The sequence below is a fragment of the Urocampus carinirostris genome, chromosome 6, assembly GCF_059441175.1.
Source record: "Urocampus carinirostris isolate Australia breed hairy pipefish chromosome 6, RoL_Ucar_1.0, whole genome shotgun sequence".
NCBI classification, from domain to species: domain Eukaryota; kingdom Metazoa; phylum Chordata; class Actinopteri; order Syngnathiformes; family Syngnathidae; genus Urocampus; species Urocampus carinirostris.
The window spans coordinates 714346-729944 of NC_142354.1; the positions used below are offsets into that span (position 1 = coordinate 714346).

The window sequence follows — 15599 nt, forward strand, 5'->3', positions numbered from 1 at the left end:
GAATTACGTATCAATAAGTTCCCACTCCACACTGTCCGTAGTCACATACTGGAGCGGAAGTTCGGGCTTTTCATATTTGCCAATACTTTTCATACGACAATTAGAATAGAATAGAATATACCTTTATTGTCATTGTTACAAAATGCGTTAACATATTGTGACAACGAAATTGGGCATGACACTCCAGTTTTACACATTCACAGTGAGGTATAAGCCAAGAAGATAAAGGAACACCCCGCGACCCTACTGAGGCTAAGCGGTGCAGCTAATGAGATGAGATAAAGCAGGGGTGTCAAACTCATTTGAACTCGAGGGCCACACGATAGAACAAACATTCTGTCGGGGGCCAGACTAGTAGATTAAAGAGAAAAAAAAAGAGAGATACAGAAATAAAAGAAAGAGGGAGGGATAAGGAGAGAGGGCAGGACTAAGAAAGAAAAGAGAGAGAGGGAGACAGCGTGAAAAACAAAAGATAAAAAGTCGTGAGAGAGGGGGAAAAGAAAGGGAGAGGAAGAAAGAAATCCAAAGAGAAATAGAAAGGCTGAGTCCCATTCTTCGCACTTTCACTCGCTATGTGCCCTAGTCACTCGGTTTGCGCGTTCACGTGAAAATGGGGTGTGTCCCGATACTCTCAAGACCGAGGCAGAAGTGCCCTCAAACCATGTCGTAGCCACTTCAAGACCGAGGGGGCTCTCGACCTCCCTTGGCAGCGAAGTGACTACCCAGAAGGCTTTGCGAATTCTCAATATCAACAAACATGCCCGGAAAGGAACCGCACAAATGTAAGTAGTTTTCCACAACTACGCATGTATTTGCAACAAAATGTATTGAGATATCTTAGTTGGACGTAAATGCAATAGAAAATCGTATTTTCGCGTTAAAACATGAACATTGCAAAATCGCTACTTTACGAAGTGCACAAATCTACCAAGGGAGCTGCCAAAAAATAATCTTCACGCTACAAACTCAAAAGTAGGATAACTGCAGAAAATCACGGTTCAGCCCATCCCTGTTTGTATCTTAAACGAGTCGTGTTTTTACATGTACATGGCCAGTCGCTAAAGGAGCATAGTCAGAATAACGTTCTGGACATACGCGCTTGTTTACTGCACACAATTTCGGGTGTCGTGTTTTATTTACAATATGATTATTTCATGTGAGATCAGAATGCATTAGTTTTCATCATGCATTATGAGTAATGTCTCCGAATTTCACGTGGAAATACAGTTGAAACAAATTACTATCACACAGTCCACTGCCTTCTCTGTAAACACATATTAAGTAAACTAATTACCTTTTCAAAATGTTGTCCAAATGTGGAGACAATTCTAAAGCATATGTGATGCTGGCCAATAGAAGGCTCTTACAGCCATAAGAATAACATGTCAATTTTGTGTATCTATTCACTATCAAATAATTATCCAGAACACATCCTATAATTTCTCACATCAACTTGTTGAGCATCCTATACACAGTTGTTTTTGTGCAATACACAAGCATTAAGTAATTCTTGTTTTTTCCACCCAACCTAAAGGCCAATGTAGAACGTCCCGTGGAAGAGCTGGCCACCATCACAGCTACCACGCCATCCACACCGACGGGCACGTCGTTGGCATCTTCTAATCCGGCGCCAAACCCCAAATCACCCAGAAAAAAAAGGAAGCACGATACACTCCTTGACTTTTTGAAAGCGGAGTCTGCCGGAGTGAGGAAAAGGCTCGAGGAAACTGTGGCCAAAACTGAGCGGTTCCCGTCCTTTTTGGGAAGCTCGTGGACAAATTTCCAGAACAGTGACATCCCTGCAATGTTTCCCTTTGTTTTATAAAAGGAAAATATTTTATTTTATTAAGAACTCAATGAAGTTCCAGTTTGTGTTTTCCAGCTTTATGGAAGTATTGGTATATTTTTGTTACAATTTGTGACATATTATTTATTTACTATTATGTATTTCGGCCCAATGTGATTTTGTTTTTCTGAAAGTAAACTATTATTTAAACTGGAGTGATTTGTAGTTGTTTTCTGTCCAACAGTCACATAGTTCACACACAGTATCTCACATCATTATGAAATAAACCACCAAGGTGTTACTCAAAATAAAGATGTTTATTGAATAGTAATGCAGAAAAGCACGGAATGCAAATGTGGGTCTGACTTCCAAAGCCTAAAACATGGCTTTTGGGCAATTTATTCCATATTAACTGTGGACAATTCTGTGTATCGTGGACCTGGGAACCCTGAAGACCCGTGACACCACACGGTAGGACAGACCGTGGGCCAGCCAGTATAGGCCCTCCAGCCATGGCCCTGTTCCCTCTTTAGCAGCTCCTGCAGGGCCCACATGACCTTCTTGCTCAACCTTAAGTCCTGAATGAGTTTTGACTTCACATCGAACCATAAGCACAGGATGGGAACATTCCTGTCCAACCTGTCCACGCTTATGGGACAGCCACTCTGGAACACAATAGATAACAGACAATTTAGACATAAATGTGGGCATAGATGATGTAAGCATCATGAAAACATGTTGAAATGAGCTTTTTTATATCCAATGACAACTCTTTTGAATTAAATTCCTTATGAACCAAGGTTTTTGGGTCGTACAGGGAAGTTTGGTGACGATATTATGTCAGTTTAAGGGTCAGGTGGACTGTTCTTGTGTTTGTTTACTTTTCATCATGTCACACACTAAAGACCCCTACTATATGTCATAAAATGGCATTAAGATACTAATAAGTAGATTGACATTTATGTCTACACAAACATAAGGTATTATGTGAACGTGCATTGTATGTTAACTTTTACTGTATTTGACCGAACGGGTCATTTTTTTAATGAGTGTACGTACCTTGTAAAGATGAATCAGCACTACATAGCGCCGAAGCTGTCTTCAGTATAGCACATTTCTCCTCCGTTTATTGGAGACACGGAAAAGATGATGAGCTTTCAGGCAATCGGTAATAACACAGCAGTAGCGGGCATTTTTAACATTGCACGAACTCTCCAACTGACACACTACGAGTTGAGACTCGAGTTGTTTACATGTGACGTAGACCAATACGTCACTGAGGTCTACAGCCAATTAATATTACCGCCATCTCCTGGACAGGGGTGGAACCTTGCAAGTCTTGTCCAAACCTTTTCCGCTTTGCACTTCACTCGCGGAGGGCACTCCTCTTCGAGGGACCTCACTGGAGGGTCCTCAGGGCCGAGTGAGAGAAATGGGATTGGGCCAAAGACTGACAGAAAAGAGAGAAAATGAGAGAAGGAAGTTAGAGCAAAATAAGTTAAAGAGACACAGAGAGTGAAAGAGACAGAGATTGGGAGAAAAGGCGTGGACAAAAGAGAGAGAGAGGGGGAGGAAGAGAGGGAGAAAGGGAGAGGGAGAGAGAAATACAAGTACACTGTCTTTGTTTGAGGCACCTGGCTTTGGCAACATCAAGTGGACCTATTTCAACCTGCAGCTCGTTTTTCTCTTGCGCTTCTCTGAGCGTTGTCTCGCGGGCCGGATTCAATCCTTTAGCGGGCCTGATCTGGCCCGCGGGCCGCCTCTTTGTCACCTGTGAGATAAAGGAACAGAGAAGATAAGGTTATAAAACAAGGGGGATAAGGCTATAGTTATAATTTACATGGTATTTACACAAGAAATGTCGGCATGTGGGATGTTACATACAGTGTTATCGTGATACCGTTGGTATCGTAAGGGTTGTGCAATATTGCATTTGGTGCAAAAGTCATCATAGTGCAAAAAATAGTCAGCATATGCATTGGTGCAAACATAGACATCATAGTGCAGAAAAAGGAAATGGTCAGACATTGTGCAAGGTGGGCAGTAAACGTAGTGCAGTCGACATGTGCAAGAACATAGACATGAGTACCATTATATTCGTATGAGATAGTGTTGGCACGAGTTTTCAGTTTTTTTGTGCGGTGTCTGTTTTGAGCAGTGAAAAAACATTAGGGTCTTTTTTTCTGACCACCCAATCCTTATGTGATTACCCATTACTCAAATGTCGAGTAAATGTCGTCAACACGCAGGGACGCACACACAGAAGCAGCTGCGCCTGATTCTGACTCCCCTGCAGAATCTGACGCCCCTTTGGTTGAACTTGGGTTTTCCTATGCTTCTCAGCGCTGCTTTTCCGATAGAGCGAGTGTTGCGATCGTAGGCTGTGTTGGGGAAAAACTACATTATAAATGTAGCGTTTACCAAATTATTCAAATTAGTTATCTGACTCCATTAACCAAACATAACCTTCTTTCACCCAACAATGCATGCTCGCTTCATAATGGAAAATGTACAAGAGACCGGCATTTCCACAAGGGGGGCAGATTTATTTTCTTAAAGTATTTAACTACCGTATTTTCCGCACTATAAGGCACACCGGGTAATAGGGCGCACCCCGAAAAAATAGTTTTTAGTCCTATTTTTGACATACATGAGACGCACCGGATTATAAGGCGCTACAATGGGAACGTCGACAAAACAGTCAGATAGTTCAGTCAAACTTATTACCCCCTTAACATTCCCAAAGCTTGCAAAGACGCAAATACGTGTCGAGAACACGTGCGGATGCCGAGTCCGTACGATGTCACTCAAATGCATCGTTCCATCATTCGGAAGGTTAAAGTCTTGGGATTCAAGAAATGCCAACCATTCCTTAGTTTCTATTTTCTTTTTCGCTCGCAACTTTACTGTATATATGACAATAAACACTTGGAATTGAGTTTAATTTAAAAATAGACACTCCATTCATTATCTGCACCGCTTATCACAGAAACATTGAGTTCAGTCTGAAACAAGATACAGGGATAATATATATTGCCTGAGTAGCTCACCGAAGTCGTTGTGTTCATAATAATGTGCAGCCGTGGTCCTCTTATATCCGTGAGTATAGTAAATCCAGGAGAATAAAATATTTACAAATACAAAATAGTAAAAAAATGCTTTCTGTATGCCGTCAGCCATGTGCTATACGCATTCATCTTTTCGGCCAATTGCAGGCTTTGTTTTGCCGTTCAAGCCAATGCCAGCCTGTAAATGATAAAAAGGATCCTCCCCTTGACCTCCGAATAACTTGAGCCAATAGTGATCCATTCAAATGATGATTGACACATTGGTTAGCCAATGAAACGCCGGTAAATAAATCCCAGCATACACCGCGGACTACTAGGCGTTCGGCGGGAAATCTAGTCGGCGGCTGCAAGTTAGTTGCAAGACTTTGCGAATTAATTTGTTCCATAAATAAGGCGCACTGTATTATAAGGCGCATGGTCAGCTTTTGAAAAAAATAAAGGCTTTTAGGTGCGCCTTATAGTGCGGAAAATACGGTAAGTGAATTCCATCAAATTAGCCGAATTATTGTTGCTCGAGGCTTCCTCAAGCCTCCCTTTTCGATTGTCCCTCTCACTCTCTGATCGGATCTTCTGTCTCTGAGGTTCTTTTCACAAGCTGAGGCGTTGGCTTCTCCCATGGGGCGTGCTGACTCCTCCCCTGGGGCGGGCCGACTCCTCCCACAGGGCGCGTCAGATGCTAGGCCCACCACCTTCTCGCCGAAAGGCGCTGCCACGTTTAAAAAACTCACACCAACAAAGCTTATCAGAACAACTTCTCCAAACAATGTCTGCTTTCCCGCGTCACAGATGCTCCTCCGGCGTCAGCCCTTGTCCCCGTTCTCGCTGTTTTCTGTAAACATCCCTCTCTGTCTAGGCCGCATTGACCTCAAGCCTTCTCTGTGAAAAATCTTCATTGCACTCAACAAATGCAACCTGTATAAAACCGTACAAAATCCCTTATAGTCAGATAAATATAAAATCCTTTCAGCTGTGTAATGTTTTTATTTAGAAATATTGTTTGGCGTGATTAAAACAAAAAAAGCGATCGTTGTGTATGTTATGAGTTGCTTAAGACATTCACGTGGATGTCACCAACTCTGGAGGCGACCCAATATATCTAAACGCTATAATATTCACGACCAGGAGCGATTAAGGTTCAGAGCTTTGGGGGTGCTAAGCACCTGGAGTGTCTTATCACTCTCCCCTTCCACCAAAACATATTCTGTCATTACATATCAATTCAATCATTTGCATTGGTAATCAATAATAAAATGATGAACAATTGACCTCTGTGTTCTCAAACACAATCTGTTTCATTACCAAGAAGATAAGAATTTGGTTTCGTGAAAATCAATAATTTTTTTTAATAGTGAATGGTTTATAGATAATCCATCAAAATGTGTCGATGATGTGGTCAACAGATGAGAAGAAAGGACATAATTATCAGAAAACATCTTATGTGCTAGGAATCAAATGAACTGAACCATTTTAAGGCAGTGGAGTGTTTCCTACACTGCATTGTCCACATTTTTGTTTTCATATATATTTTTTTTCTACATAACATTTTCTTCATATTTAAGCTTATCCTCTGTCCTATATCAGTGTCTGAAACTCGTAACAAAAAGTTACAGGACACCAGGGCAGACAACTCTGAAAAGTTGCCTGCCCGGCCAGATAGTTGCCTGCCCCAATTTTCACAACTTAAAACACAATAAGACGAATAATCGCAAAAACAAAACAAAAAATTGTTGAAGTATTTAGGATTGATAATCAGAATATATAACAGAACAACACTTTCAAATAAACTATTGTAAATCTACTTGTAACATTCATTGCATGTATTTGATATCGCTGTTTTTCATCTGCCATCAGTATGTACCTGTATTTACTCATCTTCATTCATGCAATGTTTGCGTTGCGTCGTCTGCTCCAAGCCACGTGAACTCCTCTTTCCATGATGCTTTTAATGTACGTTTATGTTTTTTAGCGTCATAAATTCTGTTCGCTTCTTTCGAATCTTTCTTCTGGGGCTAAGGTTTTGGCTTGATTCCTAACTACTTATCGATTTTTCTTGTGTTCTTTGTGCGTCTACTTTGGAAAATGATATGCAAATGCACTACCTTATAACGCTCGGGAAAGTCCGGAAGCACAAAGTTATTCGATGCAGTCTTCTAATTGGCTGCCGAGTATGCAAATGGCCTCTATGCACGACTAACCTCCGCGTTCGAGTAAGGATGGTTACTCATTTCCGGTCTCTCGTAAGCGGCACAAACAAAGCACGAAATAACGTCATGAAATGAATGATGTCCGGAGAATTGTCCGAACGTAGGACCACAGACCACCCTTAAAAAAGCAAGAGTAACTGCGTCACATTCCAGGGAGGTCAGTCATTTTGTCCGAGGAACACGACAAACTGAACACATGAAGAGGAGATCAGCAAATAGAATCAAGTGCCTTAAAGGATTATGCCGTTCTAAAAAATGTGAACTTAGCCACGTGTGGGCTAGCAGTTCATCCAGATGCACTCTAGTTGGGTGCATCACCTGATGGGCATGGTATATGAGCCTATCGAGAGACCATCATTCGGGCTCGTTGAAATTAAAAGCCCAAATATACAAAGTTACATAGATTGCAAGTACCTCAAAATTGATCATGGTGTGCATAAGCTGAAAGAAAGCCATTGCCATTATTGGCAAGTCCAGGGGCAGTTGCTGATTACAAGAATTGAATGGTGTGACTTTGTTATCTTTGCCAATGAAGACATTCTTGAGCAGCGCATTCACAGAGACAATGCTGTGTTGCATTGTATGAAATAAAAAGTTGATTTGTTTTTCTTGTACACGTATATGTCAAAACACCTTTCAATGTGCAAAGAAGTTGACATGAAACAAATTTCAATGCAATACTTTCATTAAAGAAAAAGTCAACAAGAGCCACGTGTGTAATTTAAAGAAAGCAAAAACGTCAAATATTTATACACGTCTGTGGGCATTAGTTATCGGGTCCGAGCTTTGAAAATGTCGGCTACACACTCAAGAGCTACTTTTAACAATGAAGCCGTCTCTCCGATGATTGATGACCCACCGTTTTCATAATTCGGAGTTTTGGGGAAACTTATGGAAGCTTAGGACCGAATTACAAGTAGCCTATGCTGTACATTGAGGTACAGAGCAGTGGTGGCTGGCCGAACTGTCTCACAGTTTTTTAAAACAAACATTTGTGCGTTTACAAGTCATTCTGAACTTCCGTGGGCATAAGAAGAGTTGAAATTAATTGCAAATAACGTCCAAAAACATATCCGTATTCGGCTTTGGCGGGTTTGTTGCTAGCATAACATTGAGACCAGCGCTGACCAGAAACTTCCAACCATCCTGAGATTTTTCTGGAAATACGTCATCTCTTGCATAGAGCCTATTGCGGAACAAATCGAAATTCTGAAATTTCCACACCGGACGAAGATTTCTAAATCAGAATAAAGCAAACGTTTCATTTGAAAGAAAAAATAAAATAAATAAATAATAAATAAATAAAAACAAAGGATGAAAGATGCATGCCCCGGGCGTCCGAACGGACGCTATTTCAAACACTGTCTATATTAAGGAATGTAGTTATAAAAATGTGACTACTTTTGTTGGTGTTTGGGTTGAACTTGGGAGTGCTTGCCCATGTTCATGACCACAACCAGTAGTACACAAGTAGGCTTAAAATGGCGTACCACAGACGCTCCCCTACTTATGAACACTCGAGTTACGATGAATGACACATACGAACATTGTTTTTTGGAATTTCCAAAAATATTCGATATAGCTGTAAGATAGATTTGGTATTGTGCACCTTTTTTGGAGTACAGTACTGTAGTGTAGGGCTGCACGCTTTTGAAAAGAAAACCTAACTGCGATTTTTCACACCAGTATAGCGATTTCCATGTGATTTTCGATTTTTTTTCTGATGTGCATTTTCTGTGCTAGTTTAGTTTTTGTTTATACTCAACCATGTTGAAATGCTAAACCTAGAGAAAACAGAACCATCTTCTGGCGAGCTTTGTTAGGGTTTCTTTCTGTTGACCATTTTTTACTTTTCAATCCCCTCGATAAAAGTACCTACCCACCTATGAAATGCACTAGATATAACTTCAAGCTCATTAAAATAGTGGTTTAGACAATTTTTAAGATAAAACATCACAAAATAACATTCCAATTATTTATTTTGACATGACTTCATAACCAAACAAAGTCAACCCCTATCATAAATAACATTTGAAAATAGGCAATGATGAACGGAATGAATTGAGAACAGTTGCACAGTATAAAAGATAAAATATATGCCCTTCAAATATGCCGTACCAAACAAAGTAAACAACAAAAATAAATTGTGCACACTATAAAAAGGTAAATATTGCACACTAAGAATAATCCACATACTTTTAATGGTGTAAACATGATATGTCTGAAATTAGTATAATATGAAATTTACAATGTGCTACTGCAGCATGTTCATCAGTGCAAGAAAGGTATTCAAGTATAAATTCAGACCCACCATTTCTGTTAACTTATTAACACTACTGCTACTACTATTTATTACTCTCATTATAGCATTTCACTTATTAAGTTGCATAAATAAAAAGTGTAACCTCTAATCTGTAATGCAGTTTTAGGTTTGGACACTATTAGACATGTTTAGCTAGAGCATTAGTTATTTCTTTGTGCTTTGCGAACTTTTTTTGTACGGCGTGAAGGGCGCAAATGCCACTTTGATGAAGGTTTGTTTACCTCCCAGTCCACACGTAGTCACATCTTCTTCATCTTTTACTTGTAATCCTTTTGACATGCCGTGTATTGTAATATGTGATATTTTTTAAGGTGCTGGTAAAAATTACTTGTTTCCTCTGGACCTAGCGACTACGCAAAAGCAAATTATGCAACGGGTGTTGTTCTTCTGTTCCATGTTCACTTTGTCAAAACTAAAATAGGTCCAAACAAGTGATGTGCCGCCCTTAATCGGTGCTAGCTTCATTTCCTTTCCCGGTTGTTGACTCTGTGACCATGTTTATGGATTTCGCCATGACGCCTCAATGAGCTCACACGGTGGGTGTGGTGCTTGCAAACTTTGATTCACCTTTATTGGCCAGTGCTATTTTAAAAACTTGCCTCTGATTGGCCGGCGCTTTTAAAATCGAACAGTAACAATTGTGGTTGGCCAAAACTCCATCACTCTCCACAAAACCTTAAAAAAGGCAGTTCTTTGCGGTTTCATAATCGCACTACGTAACATCGCAATGTCGATTCAATTTCGGTTAATCGTGCAGCCCTACTGTAGTGCTTCTTTCCGCCGCTACCGGCGTGTGGCACTGTAAGAGCTCACCCAGCTTCCACCGACTTCCTGTCCCAGTCCCAGTTTGTGTGTAAACTTACTGTTCTCTATCTCCAGCGCGCTAAGAACTTTGACATTTTTATTGTTTAATATGGGCAGCACGGCGGCACAGTGGTTAGCGCTTGTGCGGCACAGTTCATGTCATGGGAACCTGTCGTGGGTTCAAATCCAGCTCCAGACTTCCTGTGCGGAGTTTGTATGTTCTCCCCGTGCTTGCGTGGGTTTCCTCCGGGCACTCCGGTTTCCTCCCACGTTCCAAAAACATGCATTTCAGGTGAATTGGCCGGTCCAAATTGTCTCTAGGTGTGAATGAGCGAATGAGTTGTCTGTCCCTGTGATTGGCTGGCAACCAGTTCAGGGTGTCCCCTGCCCACTGCCCGGAGATGGCTGGGATGGGCTCCAGCCCCCCCGCGACCCTAATGAGGATAAGCGGTACGGCTGATGAGATGAGATTGTTTAATATCTCGTGCATCCATTCAATATGGTTGATGTAAAGAAGAGACGAGTTGGAATATCTCAGCTCATCTCATTAGCTGCACCGCTTATCCTCAGTAGGGTCGCGGGGGTGCTGGAGCCCATCCCAGCAATAATCGGGCAGTGGGCAGAGGACACCCTGAACTGGTTGCCAGCCAATCGCAGGGCACACAAGGAGAGACAATTCGCTCGCTCATTCACACCTAGGGACAATTCGGACAATCCACCTGAAATGCATGTCTTTGGAATGTGGGAGGAAACCGGAGTGCCCAGGGGAAACCCACGCAAGCACAGGGAGAACATACAAACTCCACACAAGAAGTCCGGTAGCTGGATTTGAACCCACACAGGAGGTTCCCAAGACCTTAGAACTGTGCCGCGCACGCGCTAACCACTACGCCGCCGTAAAAATTAAGTAGCTTGGACGTTCACTGTAGAAGGAAAAAAATACATGCAAATATAATTAAGTAGAATAATACATTTTCTTATTCAAATTATTATTCTATTTTCAGCATTAAATTATTGTTGGTAACATACGATTAAAAGGATAACCACAAAACTGTCTTTTTTTATTTTCTGCTTTCATACTTCCTTTTTTTCTTAACTTCTTTATACAACATAATAATTCGTAATATAATGCATCAAAGCAAGTGAGCCGTTTGAGAGCCGGCTCTCTTTAATGAGTTGAGCCAAAAAAGCTGGTTCTCTAAAAAGAGACGGACTTTCACTACACAACTCGAACTCGTTTGACTTGATTGATATGCCATTTTCGTGATAGTGGATGGTACCCATGGTTGACAAATTTGCGTTTTTCCATACAGATTTTCTTGTACGTCGTACACGTCTTAAAATGCCTAATAAACGTACTTTGTACAGCAAAATCGTACAGGATGACAGGTATTCATACTTAACCTTCATTTAACGACAACCACCACAACAATGACGTAATCTCGAAGCAAGGAGATCTCGTTTTCAGAGATCGGCGTGCAGAAAACTCGAACCGCGAGACCAAAACAACAATGGCGGATCTGCCTGATGAAAAGTTTGGAGTGCGGTAAATCTTGGTTAAAAAAAAGTAATCGGGTAATAATGACAATTCTGTGTCAAAAAAAGTTGCGTCCCGGGGACGCACGTTGATTTGACACTATGCGTCCCCAGCAAAAATAATGCGTCTAGGACGCAGGGACGCGGGCAAACGAGAACACTGCACTTATTAGTCATGTGAAAGTGAAAGATGAGTCATGTTAGTTGTGTTGAAATCCTAATTCTAATAAGATATCTGTGCGCTATTAATGTTTTATTTGAATTTAAAACAACTATACTTTATTTCTTTTTTTGTTATTGAATTTTCTTAAGCCCTTTTTCTTTACAGCAAATGTATATCGGTATCGGCGTCCTCTTAATACTTATAATCAGTCTCGTATTGGCCCTGAAAAACCCATATCTGTTGATCTTTAGTGTCAATGCCACACATTAGAAACCAAAGTGAAAAAAAGACATACAAAAACAGGTTATTTTAAGGGTAAGCCTTTTGCACAATTGACATTTTCAAATGGAGTAGGAAGAAGTATGAATACTCAACCCCTTCCTACTAATCTAATAAACTATTGTACAGTTTATTAACATTGTAGTCTGATTCCAATACAATAAAAATAGTAATCATGTGAGAAAAAAACTCAATCGTGCCGTTGTTTGATTAATTCCTTCTTTAATAGTAATTCTCACATGGACATAACATTGTATAACTAGCCAGCATTTTGAATCCATGCAAAATAGAGGCTCGCCTTAGATGTTGAAAAATGAATTAATTTAAGTGCGTGTCCCCGTACACCAATGGCGAATGTGTAAAATTTGATTTATTTTTTTCCATTGAATGGAAAATATGAAGTTGCTGTGTGGACCATGCTTGAAAATGTCCCACGGTATTTGTGTCAGTAAAAAAAGTAAATCAGTGCTTGGCAAACTTTTTATAGGCAACACACTACGGCTGCACGATTAACCAAAATGTAATCGATAATGTGATGTGTTGTAGTACGGTTGTGTAATCGCAAGACACTGCATTTTTTTCAAGGGTTTTTAGACAGCAGCCCCAGCAAAACTCCCTAGGGTTAATCAAAAGAAAGTTCTTTGAAGCTCAATAATCTATTTAATATAACAATGTCATAGAAAACCCTCATAGTTTTCTTTTCAATATTTGATACAATAAGAAACAAAACATTGAATTTTTTATGATTGAAGTAATGTTATTCTGTGTTGGTTTTCAGTTCAATTTGGAAACTTTTTATTTGAGATATTCCAATATATTTGTGAGGGAATAATTATATAATTGATTTTGATCAGTTTCAATATGAAATAATAATAATTTTGAATAAATTGCATAGTCAATTACCTACGATGTTTGCCGATGGAGATTTTTCGTTTTCCGGAGTTCCGTTTAGTGGAGTGGATGACGTCACACGCTAAGCCGGGAATCGGAGAGGAGGTTAACTCCGCAGCACAAGGAAATTATTATTATTATTATTATTAGCTACCGATTGCTCCAGGTAGCTACACGTTAGCGTCCGTAAAACACAGCAAATTGCACTCCCTGTACGCTTTGATGTTTTTCACCCGCACAGCCAGTTCATTGGTCTTATTTGGTAAAGAGTTCACATTTACCATGATTATGGAGTGTACAGAAGACTTATAACGCCGCTAGCCGCTTAGCCTTCACCTCTGCATCCACGATACGGCCCCCTCATCACGCCGGCGTGAGAATTTTTCAGGGCAAGGAGTTGATTCCTCGGATAAACGCAGTTTTGTGCCTTAAACCCCTATAACGATATGATAGAAAGTACTCCAAAGTGTACGGACGGCACTGAAGACTGAAAACCCGTAGTTAATTCTTCTGACCCAACCGTAATACCGTAGTGGGTTCAAGAAAACCGTACTCATTACGGCAAAACCGTAGTACTTGGCAGGTATGCATTTTTATTTTCTATTTTCCCCACAAATTTCCGACCCCTCTCGCGGAAGAGTGTACAGTGAAGAAAATAAGTATTTGAACACCCTGCTATTTTGCTATTTCTCCCACTTAAAAATCATGGAGGGCTCTGAAATCTTCATCGTAGGTGCATGTCCACTGTGAGAGACATGAACTATAAAAAATAATAATAATCCAGAAATCACAATGCATGATTTTTTTTAGCAATTTATTTGTGTGATATAACTGCAAATAAGTATTTGAACACCTGAGAAAATGAATGTTAATATTTGGTACAGTAGCCTTTGTTTGCTATTAAAGAGGTCAAACGTTTCCTGTAATCTTTCACCAGGTTTGCACACACTGCAGGAGGGATTTTGGCCCCTCCTCAACACAGATCTTCTCTCGATCAGTGGGGTTTCTGGGCTGTTGCTGAAAAACACGGAGTTTGAGCTCCCTCCAAAGATTTTCGATTGGGTTCAGGTCTGGAGACTGGCTGGGCCATGCTAGAACTTTGATATGTTTCTGACTGAGCCACTCTTTGGTTTACCTGACTGTAGGCTTTGGGCCGTCGTCGTGTTGGAAGACCCACCCATCTTAAATGCCCTGACTGAGAGAAGGAGGTTGTTACCCAAAATCTCACAATACACGGCCCCAGTCATCCTCTCTTTAATGCAGTGCACTTGTCGTGTACCATGTGCAGAAAAACACTCCCAAAGAATGAAGCAACGGGTCGGCTTCAGAGTAGGGATGGGGTTCATCGAATTGTACTCTTCATTCTCCTTCGTCCATACTTTGCAATTATGACCAAAAGGTTTATAGTTTAGTCCCCCCTGACCACAAAACTTTCTCCCATGACTCCCCTGTATCATCCGAATGGTCATATGCAAACTTAAGACGGGCCTTAACATGTGCTGGTTTAAGCAGGGGAAACTTTCGTGCCATGCATGACTTCAAATCATGACGTCTTCATGTATTACCGACAGTAACCTTGGAAACAGTGGTCCCAGCTCTTTTTAAGTCATTGACCAACTCCTGTCGTGTAGTTCCGGGCTGATTCCCCACCTTTCTTAGAATCATTGTGACCCCACGAGGTGATATCTTGCATGGGGCTCCACTCTGATTGATATTGACCGTCATGTTTTGCTCCTTCCATTTTCTAATTATTGCTCCAACACCGGACCTTTTTTTGACCCAGCTGCTTGGCAATTTCCCCGTAGCCCTTTCCAGCATTGTGGTGTGCAATTTTGTCTCCTATGTCTTTGGACAGCTCTTTGGTCTTTGCCATGTTACATATTAAAGTCTTACTGAATGTATGGGTTGGACATGTGTCTGCATGCAGCTAACGACCTCAAACAGGTGCATCTGATTCAGGATGATACATGGAGTGCAGGTGGACTTCTAATGGGCAGACTAACAGGTCTTTCAGGGTCAAAATTCTAGATGACACACAGGTGTTAAAATACTTATTCTCAGCTATATCACACAAATAAATTGTTAAAAAAATTATGCTTTGTGATTTCTGGATTTATCTCTCTCACAGTGGACATGCACCTACGATAAAATTTTCAGACCCTTTCATGATTTTTAATTGGGAGAAATTGCAAGATAGCAGGATGTTCTTCACTGTATGTACTAGTAGGTGATGCATCCAAGGATTAGGGAACCAAAACTAGCACGGAAAATGCACTTGGTTTTAATATTAAAAACTATACTGAAATCACAATACCGGTCTGAAAAATCGCAAGTAGGTTTTTTTTCCCCAAAATTCTTTCATGGCATAAATCTCACTGCTCTGACCATAGGAAACTCTGCAGGCCATGGTTTGGGCAAATTATCCAGTAACATTTAACCTTAAAACGACAGGGGTAGCCATACTGATGAGGAAAAATTCACCTATCATAACAGGGCAATTTGCTTTTGTGGTGGGCACACTATATCAGAAACCAGTGGTACTGGT

The 15599-nt window shown here is 40.7% G+C and overlaps 2 protein-coding genes across 2 annotated transcripts in view; one reads left to right on the forward strand and one right to left on the reverse strand.

Moving 5' to 3' along the window:
- LOC148363489 (uncharacterized) overlaps positions 1-15599 on the reverse strand; it is a 72702-nt gene that overhangs the window by 21231 nt on the left and 35872 nt on the right. Inside the window, exon 2 of the mRNA XM_088337389.1 lies at positions 3421-3557. The gene's annotated coding sequence lies outside the window, so the exon portion shown is untranslated. The remainder of the gene's footprint in view (positions 1-3420; positions 3558-15599) is intronic.
- Positions 1-15599, forward strand: part of nucks1a (nuclear casein kinase and cyclin-dependent kinase substrate 1a) — a 40023-nt gene that overhangs the window by 3453 nt on the left and 20971 nt on the right. The gene's annotated exons all lie outside the window — the stretch shown is intronic.